This window comes from Ochotona princeps, chromosome 6, assembly GCF_030435755.1.
Source record: "Ochotona princeps isolate mOchPri1 chromosome 6, mOchPri1.hap1, whole genome shotgun sequence".
NCBI classification, from domain to species: Eukaryota; Metazoa; Chordata; class Mammalia; order Lagomorpha; family Ochotonidae; genus Ochotona; species Ochotona princeps.
Window position 1 is genome coordinate 31,824,391 of NC_080837.1, and position 19,001 is coordinate 31,843,391.

Here is a 19,001-nt window from a genome sequence, read left to right on the forward strand (position 1 = left end):
CATCCACCCTCCATGTTGGAATCTGGCTCCTGTGTTCATCATACAGCTTCCTGGTAAAGAATGAACCCTGAGAGGCAACAGATGCTGTCTAAGTGTTTGAGTCCCTGCCATTTGTGTGGGAGAACTTGATGGAGGTCTAGGCTCCTGAGCTCAGCCTGGACCACTGATCTCCTCGGCCACCTGTGGGAGCTTCTCCAGCAACATGTCCAGCTGCTGCAGGTATTTGGGAGTGAACAAGTAGATGGAAGTCTCTCGTTCTCTCTTCCTCCTCCTCCTCCCCATCGATCTGCCACTAAAGTAAATAAATCTTTAAAAACGTAATAGATCAAGATTAGCCCCTCTATCTCCAGGGTTATGGTGATGACACCACAACTGAAGCCTGACGCGAGTTAGATTGCTTCCTGTGAATGGGACCAGGGAAGTGGAACAAGACAGGAAGCCAACCTCTGTTGTTGTCTCTTGAATTACCAGCCTGTGTTTTTATAACTTGGGCAAATATTAAATCAAAAGTAACTAAATAGCTTCAATTGAAAATTAGCCAAAGTAACTCCTCTTCCTTTTTTTTCTTTCTTTTTTCCTTCTCTTTCTTTCTCTCTCTCTTTTTCCTCCTTCCTTCCTTCCTCTCTTCCTTCCTTCCTTCCTTCCGTCCTTCCTTCCTTCCTTCCTCCTTCCTTCCTTCCTTTTAGGTTTAAGAAAAGAGAATGTACAGCATTAAAAATAGATAAAGAGCCAGGATTACTTTAACAAATGTTTTGAAGTAATTTTATTCTATGTTTTTATGAGGCACACAGTTAAAGAACCATGACTTTTTTAGATTTCATGAAAATTACTTCAACCAAGGTATGTTTTAAAGTTTATTTATTGGGCTTGGCATGATGGCTAAATTGGCTGATCCTCTCCCTTAAAGCACTGAGATACTATATGGGTACCAGTTTGTGTCCTGGTTGCTCCACTTCCTATCCAGCTCCCTGTTTGTGGCTTGGGAAAGCAGCAGAGGATGGCCCAAAGCCTTGGCACCCTGCACCTGTGTGGGAGACCTGGCATAAGCTCCTGGCTCCTGGCTTCAGATCAGCTCAACTCCAGGTGTTCCAGCTATTTGGCGAGTGAACTAGCAGATGGAAGCTCTTTCTCTGTGTCTCTCCTTCTTTCTAAAAAATCTACCTTTCCAATGAAAATAAATAAATATTAATAAAAATAAAGTCTAGTTATTTATTTAAAATGTGAAGTGATAGAAAGATGGGAGAGGCAAACAGTGAAACAGAGAGATCTTCCATCTGATTCACTCCCCAAATGGCTATGACAGTCTGGGCTGAGTAGTCTGAAGCCAGGAGCCAGGAACTGAATCTTATCTCCTAACTGGTGTCAGGAACTCAAATACTTGTACCTTCTTCCATTAAATTGCAGGCATATTAGCAGGAATGTGGCTTAGAAACAGGAGAGCTGTAATTAGAACCAGAACTCCATCATGGAGTTGCTGGTGTCTCAGCTGACAGTTTAACGTGCTTCACCACACTGTTCGTCCCCAACAAAGATGTTTTTTTGCAAACATTTTATATATGTAACACATATGAGCTCAATATTCTAAAAAAGTGTGTATTTAGAATTCTCTCAAACAAGTCTGGATTTGCTTGGTGTTTTGCTTTGCTTTACTTTTCATTTTGTGGTATTGGTGTCTCTTGAATTTCAATTTTGGAAGGTATCAACAAAGCTTTACAAAGAAAGACCGTATTTTCATACTAAGCATCGTGCTTTGACAGAAGTTGTTGAGTTCCACAATTAATTCTTGTCTGTGGATCAATGAATTGTGTAAATGGCAGATCAACCTTGACAAGATGGAACAAATACAATCATTAGTGAAATCCTAATAATGCAGAACAATTGACTGTGAATTTAGGTCAGTTTGTCTCAAAACACTTTTCTTGTGTATTATTTCATACTTGACTAGTCTCTATGGTGTGTTTGACATATTTTGTAATTGCTTATAGGCAATTCGGAATCTTCATCTATTCAAAAAATATTTATTTTAGAGAAAGAATGTGTGGAATACAAATGGTGTAGTTAACTTCAGATTTTGACATAGTAGAGAAAACAAACACAAATGAGCTGAGATTTTGTAATAATAATAATAGTAATAGTAATAAACTGGGAGTAGACACAACAGGTTGCTGACAGGAGAGTAAATCCCTTAGAAGCATGGCAGTGAAACAGCACTATAAAATGTGAACATGGTGCTAGTATTTCAAAGAAGAATTTAAGGAGAGATAAAAGCAGAAAAGATCCAAAGTAGTACACTGGGGACCATTACATAAAACCTACAGATTTGGCAGGCATTGTAATGTGCCTACAAAGGGGACCTCCTTATCGTACAGGGTGGCCCCACCGTTTTAGTTCCCAAAGGTCTGTGATTGGGTCTTTGCATTGCTCCCCTTTTACCACAGATCCTTGCTTTAGTTCTAAGACACAGCAGCCTTGGACATATTCTATATCAGCTTTCCAAAGCTAATACACATGTTCTATTTTCATTGAGTGTCGTTACATTCAGCAGAGTGAACTATTTTTTAAAAGGAGCATAAGTATGCCTGGGCAGAAATTTGTTCTACTTGCCCAACAGAGGCACAAAATAATCCAGTTGTTAGAAACTTCCTAGAAGACTGATGCCTGTGTGTCACGATGATTTCAAATGTTCCCATGTTCACCCAATAATTCCTCTTTTTTAATGTTGTAAATAGTTGAAAACAAGTTGTGGAAACAAATATAAAGCTTCTCAGATGGTTCCAGGGTATCTGTTTTGTTCAAAGGAGAATACATTGCCTTTGACATAAGTTTGATAGTCTTAGAATCATTGAGGTTATCCTTCTACACGCACACCTGGCCATCAAAGGAAGTCCCATATAAAACCTTCGGCGAAGCAATCCTCCTTCACTGCCATTGGGTAATACAATAGAGGCTCAGAAGTTTGCTCTCTTTCAGTGGTGAGGAAGGTCTTGTTACTAGCCGCTTCTCAAAAATATCCTTGACTACGTGGCTACTGTTGTTTCATCGTAGTGTGCAAGACCTAAGAACCAAGTTCTTGGACTTTATAAGCTGAACTCTGGGTATTTCTTTATTGATTAGAAAAGTAAAGATAGAAAGAGCGAGTGAGAGAGAGGGAAAGCTCTCATCTGCTGGTTTACTTCCCAAATGTTTGCTATGACCAGGGCCATGATAGGCCAGAGCCAGGAGCTGGGGATGAAATCTAGCTCTCCAGTATGGTAGGGTTTCTTCTTGAGAGCGCTCAAGAAGGAGAAACAGAAAAAGATCTTTAGTTCACTGGTCACTCCCCAAATGATAGCCAGAGCTGAGCCAAAGCTGAAGCCAGAAGCCAGGAAATTCTTCTAGGTCTCCTGTATGGGTGCAGCGTCCCAAGGCTTTGAGTCATCTTTTGCTGCTTTCCCAGGCCACCAACAGGGAGCTGCATGGAAAATGGGGCAGCTGGGAAACAGACTTGTGCCCATACGAGATCCTGGCACTTGCAGGGGGAGGATTGGGCAATTTAGCCATCATGCCAGGCCCAGGACATGGACATCTTGATCTCTAGGCAAAGCACCCACTCCCCAAACACTTGATTTTCTTTCCACTGTTTCATCATCTGTTTTCTTCTACTCAGTAATACATCTTCCTCTTTGCAAATGCTCATGTCAGACACCTGTGAGCTGTTCTTAATCTTCATTTTCTGATAAGTTATTCTACACAATCTATTTCAAGTCCTATGGATTCTGTTTTGAGTTCACCTATTTCCTCTACATCTTTTATGAGCTAAACCACCCACAGTCTCCTCAACGATAGTATTGATAGTTTTCCATGTCCTTTTTTCAAACTTTGAAGTCCATTCTACACATAATTTTTAGAATAGCAGTTTTTTTAAAATAACCATCTTCCTCTGCTCTTCCCAGGCCATGAGCAGGGAGTTAAATTAGAAGTGGACCAATGTGTCACTGAAGAAGTGAAAAAGAAAATAAAAAGCCTTCTAAACCCTGAAGGTCACAATTTCAGGAGATTTTGTAAAATACGATGTTTTTTATTTGTCTAATGTTTCCAAAACATTGTTATTTCAACTTATAATAAATATAAAAATTAGTAGTGTATTTTAACCCCTTTTAAATATAAGTCTTCAAAATCTGGAGTCTTACACACATGGCATATCCCAGTTCAGACCAGGTGTATTCTGTATACTCAGTAATCACTGACAACTGAATAATGACAGCCATGATGGACATAGCAGTCCAATATGTTTTTATATTAGTCTACTTAGATTAATGTAATAGATGGGTGGATTACTCAACAGTTGTGGAGGGCCTTTTCCAGGCTTGCAGGTGACTGCTTTCTAGCTGAGTCATCATGTGGTAGAGAGAAAAAAGCTCTGACACCTTTATTTTTCTTGATATTTATATATTTTTATTTGAAAGTTGGACACAGAGAGCGAGAAGGAAAGAGAAAGTCTTCCATCCACTGGTTCACTTCCCAATGGCTATAATGGCCAAAGCTGAGCACCTGAAGCTGGGAGTCAGGAGTTTTTTTCCATGTCTCCTATGTGGGTGAAGGGATCCAAGGACTTAAGCCATCCTCCGCTGTCTTTCCAGGCCACAAGCAGAGAGCTGGATTGCAAGTGGAGCAGTCAGGACATGAATCAGTGTTCATATGGGATGCCAGTGCATTACGGCAGAGGAATTTGCCACTACAATACTACTTTTTCTTCTTATAAGGGCACTAATTTTTTCATGAGAATCTTCATGCCCTCTTCTAAATATAACTGCCTCCCAAAGAATCTATGTCCAAATACTGTGATATTGGAGATTAAGGTATCTACAGATGGATTTTGAGGAATACAAACATATATTTCATGACATATCTCAAAGGCCTATTGGTGCCAATAATGGACCTTATCCTAATTTTCTCAATCGGAGTGTGACTCCTTGGATGGCACTGCCAACATCAATTACACTCAATGCTTATGGTGACTAAAGTCGTGTCAAAGAGGAAGCTTTTGTCTAGCTCTAGAGTACAGAAGTAGAATGGAATTTCAAGGAAGCCGATTGTACTCAGAACTTGCAATGAAGAAAACTTTCAGGAAACAAATGAAACGTTCTGTTAGGTACTCGTCGGTCAGAATAAAGCAAAGGCTGATGCTCCATTGGGCCCGGATTCAGTAATTCAGAGATGGCTTCTATGAGATGATGTCTCAAGCTCCTTCAAACCAGGAGATTTTTAATTGAATTAAGCTCAAATTTTCTTCCAATAAAGCACTCTGGTTTTTTTTTTTTCACTCTTTTGGGTGCATTATAGAAGCTGTAGAAGGAATTTTCTTTTCAGAGCAAATAATTGTTTATCTGTTATTGCATATGCAAGGAAAATTGGAGAATTTAACAAAGTATTGTTTTCATTTTAGAGAAAAAATAAATGAAACTGTTTGGGTGGTAGAGAGAGTCTCTCTGTAACAGCTTGTTTCCTGACATCAGTCTTGTCAGTAGGAACTAAACTTACATGAATTTTACCTTCCATAGCATGTTGGGTTTATCTGCAATCTTATCTGACCTCATAATATAAATTAACGACGATAGTACCATTGTATAGGAAGTTAGATAATACTTGAAAACAGATCTTGAATATTATTGAGCTCAGTAAGCCTAAAGAAAATACTGTCTTATTATACGAATGGTTCTAATTCGTGAGACCAAAGCATTATGCATCTTGTTTATTTCCATGAACAGCTTCAGTGAAGTCTAGGTGCATTAGGCATTCAGCTCTCACCCCCCTAATGCTAAAAAAACACACAAAATCAACACAGAGAGCTAGGGAGTCCTCTTGCTTTTAACCAGGGATATAACAAATGAACATTTTTTTTAATTGGAGGACATAAAGAACTGGCATCTATTATATGGAGAAGAGTAGGATAAAGCTATTTGCCCAATAATAAACACTCTTAAAGTAGTAAGGTGAATGTTGCTTCTGGAATTTTGTAATTTTTATTTTTGGTAGCTTTCCTATGTGTGCAAATATGTTCTGTATTTGTGGGAAGTCTATTTTTAACTCTGTCCACCCAGATGGATTTCTATATGTTTGTATATCTCCTTCATGCCCCGACTCCCAGCCTGTATATCCATTACCCTTGCACAAGCATAACTGTCCTCATGTGTACATGCACATACATAGCAGTAGACTTCCACTCTTTCAAGGCAATAAATTTTCTTTTTCTCTGTCCTGCAGTAACTCTCTTTGATTTGTTTTACTCCTTCCCAGGCTCTTTCTATTCTATCAGTTACAAGATTTCTCGAAGACTAAGGTCTAAATCTTTAGTTCTATGCTGAAAGTCTAGATTAAGGCAAGGTAAATTTCAAAATGGCATCCTTGCCCCATGTAGAAAGGATTTCATTCAGGTCACAATAGAGATCTGCTTCCCTTTTAACCTTAGTGCTTAATTCACTTTCCCATTCATTCATTCTGCATTATTAATGTGTACTAACTGTATGCCAGACAAGTCATAGTACAAAGGGGGCAAAACCAATTCTGTGTTCTTGGTTCACAGAGAAGCAAGCGACACATTCATTGGAATGTTTGCTTCACTATGAGATGACAAATGAGGTGGTGAACAAGTGTGCACAGTATCATGTGTTGGACATGCTGGAAAGAGAGTGAGGAACTTTGCCTGCCTCCCCAGAAGAGATGAGATTTGAGCCAGGCCTTCAGGAATGCTGCATACTTCTGGCACTTGGCAGAGAGGGCTGAGGGCTGCACCCCAGCCAGAGAGAACAAAGCAGGAGAGCACAGAGCATGTGTGGAGAGCGACAGGTGGTGTGAAGTGTCTGGGGAGTGGGAGTCAACGATGCAAAAGTGAGGGTGGGCACGACATGGAAAGCACGGGGCTAGGTCTGCCCTGGGAACTTGCCAACTCCTCTTGTGACCTTCAGAATATTTTTAAGTCTAAACATGAAGAGCAAGGCTAGAGAGTCTTCTAGAACATTAGATTGGAAAGTAAGAGAAACCATCAGGTTACATTGTAGAGGTGGCAGCAGCACTGATGGCCTTCTCCTCCTCCATCCTCTTCTCTGCCTCATTCACTTCATCTTTCTGCTATAAAATACTAAGAATGCATCTTTTTGTTATAATTTTGCAAACAATAGTACATAGAGGGTCTTGACACAGGGAAATTTGGATGCTACTCTGTACCAGTTTTCTATTCAGAAACAACATGCAGTTGTGTCATAGTCAGAAAATTGTTAATGAGCTAAGACTCTGTGCCTGCCATGAACCATCCAGAGGCTGGAATTGCTTTGGAGAGCTCTGGAGATAGCTGGGTAGGATGTCAGAATTGAAGTGACCTCAAAGCCCTTTTGTGACTAAGTGGCCCTTGATGAATGGGGATGTTCACTCGCAGGCCCTGGCTGCAGAAAGAGGAGTTGGCCCACCATCCTTGGCTGATTGTGCAGTCTTTGTAAATGAGCATGGCCATAAGCTTCTTTCCCTTGTACTAAGCCTGCAGATCACACGGGAAAGTCAGAAAATATGATGTGAAAATCTGCACTCAAAATGGGTTGTAATACCTAAAAACTACCACCATAGAAAATGAGTGAATAATTCTAGTCACTCTGGGAAGCTTGTACTCAAGCTCCAAGGATCTCCAAAGGAGACTACATTAATATGCCAAGTAGGCTAGACAAATCAGAGTGACCAACTATTTTGTGCACATAGACATAGCCTAGCTTCCCCAAAACAAATTGTTTCTTGTAGGACAGTTATTTAGCTAGTAGTAAGATATCCATATGTCACGTTGAAGAGCCTGGGTTCCACAGCAGCTCTGGCTCCTGACTCCCATTTGCTGTTAACAGATCTTGGGATCTTGGGAAGCAGTGATGCTTAGATTCAGGTCATCTCCATGGAAGATCCAGATTAAGTTTTCATGCCTGACTTCTATCTGGCACATCCCTGAATTTTGTGGAGCTTGGAAAATAAACATAGAATCATGTATGTGAGTGTCCATCTGCCTCTCAAATAAATAAACAAATAAATGTTTCTTGGTTTCAGTTTTAACAAAACATTTTGCATACAGAGTTCATTTTGAATGTTTGCTTCTGGCCTAAGCATTCTATCCTCCAGTCTGGGAAGGCTTGTAATATCAGACCTCTAGTCTTACAAGATCGCACAACACAAATAATTCACTGAGGTTACAACCCGTTCCAGAAACACCTTCATGTATTTCAGGAAGGGATGCAAAAGAGTGATGCACTCAATTCTGGCGAACTTAAGCTTCTTACACTGTAATGAGCTTCTCCAAATCACATCTTTCCTCATTCATCCATGACAAAGCTTCATCTATCATCACATCACCAATATCTCTCACTCCATTCCCACCACTCAATCAAGTTTATTTCTTTCTCTGTATTTGTTCAGTCTGTTTTCTCAATCTTGAAAAGTCAACTGCTTTTTCTAAAACCTTACTTTTCTAGCTCTTGTGGCTCTGGCTTATTTTTATATTCTCTATAACTCTTTCCCCAATAATCTCTAGAAAACACAAATGCTCCCTTTCTTTCATTTGCATTTTAATAAATATTTACTCTATGCATATTTATGTCAATATTATGAGCTGTAAAGAATACAAAATTAAGGTCCTTATCCTACAAGGGCTTACAATTTAAAGCAGCAGCTAGTTACATAGACAAGTTTACCAACAAAACAAGTGAACTATATGTTAAAAAACGATTGAAACTGCCCTTGGTGCAATGAAAAGGTGACAGATGTTAACACAGAGATTAGAAAGGCCAGAAAAGAGGCTGCAGTTGGACTGAAGCGTTTTCATAAGTGGGATACTTTTTAAAATTTTTTGATCATTTTCAGCGCTTGTGTCTTACAAGGAATATTTAATTATACCCAGGGTAGCAGTCTTGATGCCCAGTTTTGTCAACTATGGGCAAGTTTGGTCTCCCTGGGAGATTTAGGGTATGCCTAAATTTAGAATCAAAGTTATCTGAAATTGGTGGCTCTTTCAGGGTACCAATTCATTTGCTTTAGCATGCCATGACACACCATCAAGGGGAGAAGCCATCATACCAGCAGACAAGGACACATGGGAACTGTGGGAATTTCACTTTTCTTTTTTCATGAATTTTGTATTGAGATGATACTTGCTCTGTCATGTAATTAACTATTTGTAGCCTCAGGAAATTAGTTTTTATTATTTTTTTAAATAAAATGTTTATTAACATGTAGTACTTGTACAGTCTTAAGGAATACAGCAAAATATTTCAGCACATGTATATAGTAGGGAATCAGCTTCTTGACGATTTTTCACAAGCAGTTGTTTGTTTCAGCCAACTCTCTTTCTCCTTAGAAATGCCAGAGAAGGGCCCGGCGCGGTGGCCTAGCGGCTAAAGTCCTCGCCTTGTACGCACCAGGATTCCATATGGGCACCAGTTCTAATCCTGGCATCTCCACTTCCCATTCAGCTCCCTGCCTGTGGCCTGGGAAAGCAGCCGAGGACGGCCCAAAGCCGTGGGAGACCTGGAGGAAGTTCCTAGCTCCTGGCTTCAGATCAGCGGAGCTCTGGCCATTGCAGTCACTTGGGGACTGTCTCTCCTCCTCTCTGTATATCTGATTTGGTAATAAAAATAAATAAATCTTTACAAAAAGAAAGAAAGAAATGACAGAGAAGATGGATTGAGCATTCACAGGCAATCAGAAACACGAGAAATTCAGTATTGTGGTGACATCATGCTATAATACCAGGTCACATCTTGGATGGCTACAGGCCTGGGTCACCTCCCTTAACCTCCAAAGTCATCTATGCCAGAATCTTGGCTTATCAGACATCAGCATATGCTGATTCCTCTACCCCTAAATCCTGCATGATGAGACAGAATGGATGGCCAGCCAACTGACTGTCATGTTGCTCTCAAGATTGCTACTATCATTGTTATGCAGTGATGCTCTTTGGATCAGGACATTGTCACTGTCCAGGGACTAGATTTTCTGGACTGCCAGCTTGTGCTCAAGGATTTTAGTTTCCTAAGCATGGCACTAAGCAGTTTTAGGAAATGCTGATACAACTGTAGCAATTTTCTCCAATTTATTCCTGACAAAGGACTCTCTTCAAAATCGTGTTGGCTTCTTTTCTTTTGTTCAAAAATGCTGGTAAACACAATTAGCCTCATTAACCTTAGTTTCTGTTTCATAACTGAAAATTAGCCTCCAATCACTGGTTTGCTGGAAAGCATGGTTGTAATTAGTCTTTAACTGACTGATATGAAAAATCTGCCTCTTTTTTAATTTCTCTGACATCCCAGTGCCTATGCACACATGTCTGAACTCTCCGAGGTTGGCACTGGGAACAGGAGTAAAAATAAATCAGGGATTTAAATCAAGGATCTCAAGCTGAAACATGAAAACTGATATTCTCGTACATGGAAATAGGAGATGAGGAGGCATTTGTTGGGAGGCGATGATAAGAAGAGAGATACTACAAAGTCTATTCTGAACACCATTTCTGATGTGTCCAAAGAAGGCTGCCAAGGACACTCATGACTCTAAGCATAAGCAGTCAATTGATCATTTGCAAAGAGGATTGAGAAAATGGCCCTACCTCAACCTTTTAAAGCTGTTGCTAAGCAGCTTTCACGGCACTGTTCTTGTAGGCAAAGTAAGGAAGCCACATTCTGTGGCCATTGTGGACACTTGTTCCTTTTTCAGGCTAGCATTGGAAGACTGACCTTCCAGGCTTCATGATGGGAGGTCATGTGTCTAGTCGAGGAACAGTAGCCGTCATTCCTATAGTGACTGGTAACCCAAGGAAGATACCCAGTGCAGAAGGGATGGGGGTCCCCTTTCTTTTTTGCTCAGCAGATCATCTGCTAATACAAAGAAAAAAATAATTCGAAGGAATTCAACCATCTGTTTGTGTCTGAGCTTGATGGAATGCGGCCTAGAAAGGAGGCCCTGTTGGATGTCCATCAGTCACTCAGTGTCCTAGCCTGTTTTGGGATTCTGTAACAGAACAAGGTAGCCTGCATGGCTTATAAACATCAGAAATTCATTTTTCAGGATCCTGGAGGCTTGGAAGTCTCAGATCAAGGCAAATACAGCGTATAGGGAAAGCTGCTGTGGGTGATGGACCACCAAGTTCTTACAGAGACCATACAGCTAGATGGAGCGAGTTCTTCTCTGTTCAATGCCTTTTAAATTGTTTAAGAAGATGTATTTTACTTATTCAAAAGACAGAATGAGAAAGCAAGAGTGAGAGAGAGGGCTTCTATATGCTGATTCGTTTCCCAAATGGCTGCAACAGCCAAGGTGGGCCAGGCTGAAGCCAGAGACCCTGAACTTCTTATTGCCCATGTGGGAAGTATGACACAAGTGCTTCAGCCATTTTCTGCCACTTTTCTAAGTGCATTAGCAAGCAGGTGGATCAGAAGCAGAGGAGCTGGGATTCAAGCCAGGGCTGCACTAAATTTTTCATCATCCTGTAAGGATTGTATGTATTTATGGGGCACAGTATGATGTATTCAGTATGAAATGGTCAAAAAAGGATCATTAGCAGTTTCATCTCCTTATAATTTGTCATTTTTTAATGCATTACAAACCTTTGAACCTCTCTCTTGCAGTTCTTTGTGAAATATATAGTAATGTACAATGAACTATAATTATCCTGAAGTGGGCCAGAACACTATAACTTATTTTCCTCACTATTGTGCTTTGATACTCGTTATCTAAACCTCTCTACCCCTGTATCATCTCCTCTTCCTGGCCTCTGTTTCTAGTCTCTGCTCCTATAGAACATATGCTATTGGTTCCTATGTGTGTGTGGCTTATTTCACTTCACATGATATGTTCCAGACCCACCCATGCTCAGGGAATCTATTTCAGAAGAGTTCTGCCTTCACAGTCTATTCACCTTCTATCCCATCCACACTCTGCTTCCAAGTGTCCTTCACTGGGAGTTAAGATGTCACCACGTGGGAAAGGACAATCCAAATATCTGGTCTACTGAGGCGGTTTTGTGAGCACACGACATTGCCTTGGGCCCTCAGGGGTGGTTTGCTTTGTGGATGGTATAACGGGGAGGAATATCTGCACTCAGAAATCTGAAACTGGTGCATGGGAGGCAGTGATGGACGTCAGATCTGCGAGTGCTCAGGCTGAAGCTGGGAAGAACAGCTGAAGCTTTGGTGATAGTGGAATCCTCAATGGGGCTATGGGAGAGTTAGGTGGGGAACATCTTCTACTCTATTGGCCTCAGTTTCCCCCTGGGTGAAATGAAGAATGTTGGGGTTACAATCCTTACACTCCATCAAACCCTGGTTCTCTATGAGATGTTAATATGTGATGCCATCTTCTCCGAATAAGCAAGGATTCGATTTCTTTATGGAAACACTGTTTCTTTCAGTACTTCCCTGGCTACTCTCTCCACACACTGTTTTATTCTCTTCACCTGAGCAAAAAGTTTTAATTTGAGGTTGCTTTTCAGTGGATGTGTGTGCTGGCCCCTGGCACATGCACTCGAGAACTCTGATTTGTCCTGCCATCCATGTGGACTCTGGCTGGAGGGCTGTGAAATGAAGCTGAGTTGTTCTATTTCGGTGCCCAAACTGCAAATGAGAAATCTTATAATTCAAATTGAAGTTCTCCTGTGTCACTCCCTGAACCTCTTATCAAGCCCCATAATAGTGAAATAAAATAGTCACTAAGTCTGGAAATAATCCAAGGCAGTAAAGTAGCTTTTATTAGGCACCCTAGGCATTGGATGCAAATAAGGTAATGAGAGGAAATTAATATTACGAGTATATCCTCTGTGCTCATTGAAGAGAATGGTGCCACTTGACTGAGTAGCAATATTGTTGAAACTTCTTTCTTACTCTCTTCAACTGTTCATGAGAGTGACTCTAGCCATGCAGTGGCTGCACTGTAAATGGTCACATAGGTGGTCACATAGATAACTGGATCTAATTACTCAGTCTCCTGATCGAAATGTCCAACTTGACAACTCTATCTTAATAATTCCCAGGAATGTATCATTTAAGAGCTGCTATATTCCAAAGATGAATATGTTTTGTTGGCAGAAATTAATCTTTGCTTGGCTTTTCCTCACCCTGTTCCACATTCTCAGGTCTCACAGCTATATACTTGCCCCATTTACTTCTTTTTAAAATTTTAATTTCTATTTTTGATGATGTCTAAATAGTTGAACAGGGTGGTAAGGATCAAGAGTTAGGGAAAAGTGGGTATGATCGTTTTTTGCAAATTTTTCATTTCTCCTTCCTCTATCTGGGGGAAGGGGAAGATAAGGGGAGAAGCCACCCCCAGCCTCCCAACCACCCCAATGCCCAAGGATGGGGAATGGCCACCTGATATCAACCCAAGGTCTCTGATGTGGTGCATGCTCTGAGAGGTCTGTGGAGGTGTCTTTGATAGTTGTGAAATGCTGTGGATCTCCCTGATCCAAGGATAAGGAAACCCTTCCAATGTCCATTGGCTGACACAGTCAACCTTAGAGCTTCCATTGTCCAGATGTTTGCTGTCATTGTTTGGCTGGGGTAGTTGTCCAATTTGTTCTGTCCTCCTTCCTCTGCTATGGTACCAGATGTTCTCTGCAGGCTCCAATGGACTTCAGTATCCTCCACGTACATCTGGGTCAGCCGTCTGCTGCTTCATCTTTCCACTGAGAAGGCCTAGTTCTGACTCATGCACTCCATGGTCAGCCCACCAATCCTGGGCATGAGACTCCAGGCCCCAGCACATCCCCATCTGTGCCATCCCCAGGCACTGCAAGCTCATACACCAAGTCCCCACAAAGATGCCATTGGGCAGCCAGTGAGCTTCCCCTCGTGCCAGTGGCACTCCAGATCACCAGACCCAGACCTGATACCCCACACCCAGGGATCACGGATTCAGCACTCACAGTGCAGGCAAGCCCAAGGACCTGGGCCAGGCAACCTGGACCCTACAAGACCCCCTGTCCTGGGGGCTCACTTATCTGACACACATCACACAGGCAATGCCACCCCACTTATTTCTTTGCTCATTTCAGACAAGTTTCATGTATCCTACAGAAGGGGAGGAACTTGCAGCTGGCTATTTTGACGAGACCTTCAGGGAGAGAGACTTTCTCTTAACCCCTGGCATTTATTTCTCACGTTTCTTTTGGGTAATTAAACACAGAAAGGTCACCTAATTTGTTGGCAATAGTGGGAAACAGAAAGGGAACCTCAAGTAAAAGCAAGCAATCAATATGAAAAAGTCAACACTGTGTTTTTGTTTTTCTCCCAATTTCTCTAGAGCGGAATTAGTCTTCTATTGATTATTCATATGCCACCTACTTCCCTAAAGATTTTTTTGAGAAATCCAATTTGATAGCACCTTAGTAACACCTGCATGTGCCTAAATTTAATTTCTTTGCAAAACAACATTAAGAAACCAGAATAAAAATTTGATTTGGGTACTTTTGATTTGCAGTGGAAAAAAAAAGCCTTTGCCCAAACATCTGTATTCATTTGTTCCAGTTCTCTGTTTGACAATCTAATCATGTTCTCTTCATTTAAAATATTCACTTTTATGACCTGCTCTGATGCACCTGTTAGAATAGGGACAACTACAAAATTTAATTCTTTCCCACTTTTGCCACTTTTGGGTTCAGCCCAATGAAAAATGCAGCCTGTATTCGTATTTCCATAACAGGGTATTTAAGGATCTTGGGTCAGGACGAGCCATCCTGTTTAGGTGACTCATCTGGAAGATGGGCACCCCTCCGAATCAATTCTTGTAGTTGATATGAGTACAGTCATTTTGAAATTCTGAACTTTCCATGTTTACTTGGGATGTGGCCATTCTGTGATCAAACTGTTGGACTTTCTCACTCCATGGTATTGTTCATGCTATACCTATGACCTGACATGCTTCCTATTTACACCCCCAGTTAAAATTTTTGTCATCGCTTAAAGCTTTATTCAAAGACTACTGCCTCTTGCAGACTTTAGTTTCAGTTATTACTTTAGTCAACAAAGATGTATGATTAATAAGTCAACGTTAGTGGTGTACAGCAGTAAAGTACATTTTTTCTTTGCAGTGTGCAGGTCAGCTGAGTGGTTCTATGGTTCCATATGTGTTCATGTATGTATCTGCAGATTGCAATGTGGTGGCACGAGGTCCTGACCATCTTGGAAGGCGGTATGCTACCTGAGTTGGTCTAGGATGGCTTTAGTTGGTACAACTGTGCTCTCCTCCACCCAGCAGATGAAATTGGGCTTGGTCTTGTTCGTCACAACAGGGTTGTGAGAGAAAAAACGAAATGGCAAGGCCCCTAGAGGCTTAGGCTCAGAGATGGTACACCCTCATCTCCTCCACATTTTATTATCCAAGTCACAAGACCATCCAAGTTTCAAGGCCTGGAGAGCTAGACTTTGTCCCTCAGTAAGAGGAACTGCAAAGCCACATCACAAAACCTGTTAGTGGAAAGAATGAAGAATAACTAGGAACACTTTTCCGATTGTTTAAAATAGCTTTCAGTTGTGGCCGATCTTTATTTTTGAATGATATTAAAAACAGCAGTAGTTATTTGATTTTCTTTTAAGACTTTGTTAAAGTCAAAGGCTGGGTCTCATTGACTGTTTTGGCCTCATGTTGCTTAATGCAGTCAAGCATTACGCATATTTTGGAACAAAATATTCTAAAAATAAGGCAATATAGAAAACATATGCACACAGAGCTTAAAATCTGAAATAACTTCAGGCATTTATCTATTACATCATCCAGTCTTGGAGGAAGAAAGTTACTACAGAAAGAAAGCCAACAGGAAAAAAAAATGCTGCTTAAAACATAACAACTGTCTCCCAAATCGATGCCCACTGCAGAGCATACACATCTAGCACTCTGACACTCCAGTTTTGGCTTTGCAGTTTTTGGCAGAGGACAGCTAATTCCCCGCCTTCAGCTTAGGGTTTGCTGTCTGCTTTCTTCTTCTGAGCCCGAGTCAACTACACACTTATTACGAAGACGATGACATCTGCTTGGTGTTGTTTCTGAGTACCAGAACGGTGCTTCTTGCATACGAGATGTTCAAGATCTGTTTGCTGAACATATAGATGTAAGAGCTGATTCCTTCCATTTCAGTGTCTTGTAATGTTATCTAATCAAGGGTTTTCTGGGACTGTATGATCTTACAGGGAATTGACATCTCTACTTTTCCTTGTCAAATATATATATATTTTTTAATCTTTTTTTTTATTGTTAATTATTTTGCATTATGTGACAGTTTCATAGGCTCTGGGTATCCCCCCTCCCTCCCCCTCCCCTCCCCCCCGGTGGATTCCTCCACCTTGATGCAGTATTACAGTTCAAATTCAATCAAGATTCTTTCATTGCAAACATATACCAAGCATAGAGTCCAGCTACTTATTGTCCAGATTGGTTGAACAGTTTCTTGGGGAGACCTTTTCTGGTCTGAAGTTTGAGCTGGCAGAATATCATCACAGTCAATTAAGAGTCCCAATATAACATCAACAGCAATTTGCAATGTTATGGAGTTGACATGGTTTTGAGTAACCAGTGTATTAAAAAGAAAAAAATAAATAAAAATAAAAAAAAAAAAGGAAAACAAGTCCTAGCCACAACCTATGATTAGCTCATTGACATTTCAATTTAGTTCATATACAGGACCGGCTGCTCTATACCTTAAAATGGCCATAAGGCACCATTCAGCTGTTTCGTGTCCATTTCATCTTAGTATTTAGCCAGTTGTTGTGTTGAAGTAAAATTTTGCTGATCTTGGCAGATTTTAGGATAATCCAGACTGGCTTGTAACTCTAACAAGATATATGTCAACATTTTAGGTGCAGAACATTTTTTTTTTGGGGGGGGGGGTGTGCAGGAAAATCCTCAACACCATGGTGAGGAGTAAAACTAATCTTTGTGACCCACCCAGCGAGGCATGAGCCAATCCATGCCAGCTCTTTCCTGTCAGATTTCAAGTTCTACTTTCTGTTGTTTATTTATTTTAGGGTTTTTTTTTGTTGTTTTTTTTTTTTACATTAATTGATGCATGGTAATTGTACATATTTATGGCATACAGTGTAACATTTTCTTTTTTAAAGATTTATTTCTTTTTGGTAGAAAGGCAGTTTTACAAAGGGAAGGAGAGACAGAAAGATCTTCTGTCCACTGGCTCACTCCCCAAGCAGCTGCAAGGACTGGAGCTGAGCCAACCAGAACAAAGCCAGGAGATTCTTCTGGTCCCCCGTATGAAGGCAGAGTCCCAAGACTTTGGGCCATCCTGGACTGCTTTCCCAGGCCACCAGCAGCAGGCTGGATGGAACTGGAGCAGCCAGGACAGGAACTGGTACCTATATGGGATCCTAGCGCCTGCAAGGTGAAGATTTAGACACCAGGCTATTGCACTAGGCCCACAGTATAACGTTTTCAACACAAGTACGTGATGTGTAACGATCAGATCAGAGTAATTGGCCTATTATTTCAAATTTCATCATTTATTTATGCTGGAGATATTTGAAATCTCTTCATTAGACATTTGGAAATAGTTGTTGACAACTATAGATATCTTGCTATACATCAGATATAATACATCCTCCTCTTTGGCCACACTTCTGTACCTAGTATACCTATCACCTACCCTCTCTCCACTCTTGCCTCTGGTTACAACTATTCTGTTCTCTTCTGTGAGATTAACTTTTTTGATCCCATAAATTAATGAAAAAATACAGCAATAGCCTTTCTGTGCCTGACATGTTTCATTTAACTATATCCTTCAGTTCCAATCTTGTTGCTACAGATGACAGGATTTCATTCTTCCTTATGGCTGAACAATATTTCACCATATAAATATACTACTGTCCTTTCTGTATCCCCTAATCCTCTAAAGGCCACTTAGGCTGATTCTATGCGTTAACTGCTGTGCCTAGTGCCGCAGTGAACGTGGGAGTGCAGGTGTCTCTTTGACAGAGAGATTTCATTTCCTTTGGACATATAAGGTCACTAAGAAAAATTGTCAAAAGTATGTTATAAAAAAAACACCCAAAAACCTAAGCATGGATTTCAAATTTTTTTATCTTGAAAGCCTTTATCTTTTAATTCATTTTCCTTGAACTTTCTGAGATACCCTCAAACACCCAATAGTGGCATTGTTGAAATCTTTGAAAGTTCAGCTGTTAGTTTTTGAGAACCTCCATACTGTATTCCATAATGACTATACTGATACACATTCCTCTCCTCAGTGGGTGAGAACTCTCTCTTTTTTATATCCTTACCAGCCTTTGCTATTCTTTGTCTTTGATAATAATTACCCATTCTGCCAAAGAGGAGATCATATCTACTCTGTGATTTGATTTGTGTTTCCCTGATAAAATGAGCATTTTGTCATATACTTAGTGACCCTTTGTCAATATATTCTTTTGAGAGATGTCTGCTGAGGTCATTTGCCCATTCTAAAAATCAGACTTTCAGGAGACAGAGCTTGTAGGTTTTTTTTTTTCCTATTGAGTTGTTTGAGTTTCTTATATATTTTGAATGTTATTTTAGGAGGAATGGTATTCAAATACTTTTTGCAGTGATAGGTTGTTGTTTTATTCTTTTGACTATTTCCTTTGACGGACATTAGCCTTCCTTTGCTGTTTGATACAATCCCTTCTGTCGATTTTTGAGAGCATAGCAGTTCACAAATTTGCGTATTATTCTCACACAGGGGCCATGCCAATCTTCTTTGTGTGATTCCAAGTTCAGTGTGTGTGCCGCTGGAGCAAACATCTAATGCCTTTTCTTGTCTTCCTCTGTCCCATAGCCCTCATGGGAGTCAGGTCACCTCGAACTTTCAGAGCTACTAAATCCTCATCCATCTGGAATGTTCTATCCAGCCTTTTGCCAACAACTGCATTTTAGGACAGTGAAGCCAGTCCATTGTGCAGGGTAAATTCTGCTCTGAAAGAGAAAACAGAGATTGAGTTCTGTATTGATCCATTCATGTTGAGAACTCC

At 40.6% G+C, this 19,001-nt stretch overlaps 1 non-coding gene across 1 annotated transcript; it reads right to left on the minus strand.

Annotated features, from left to right (window-relative positions):
- Positions 1-18,667: 18,667 nt before the first annotated feature.
- On the minus strand, positions 18,668-18,772 carry LOC118759317 (U6 spliceosomal RNA). Its single transcript, XR_004996114.2, has one exon. It is a non-coding gene; the product is annotated as a U6 spliceosomal RNA (small nuclear RNA).
- Between the last annotated feature and the right edge of the window lie 229 nt (positions 18,773-19,001).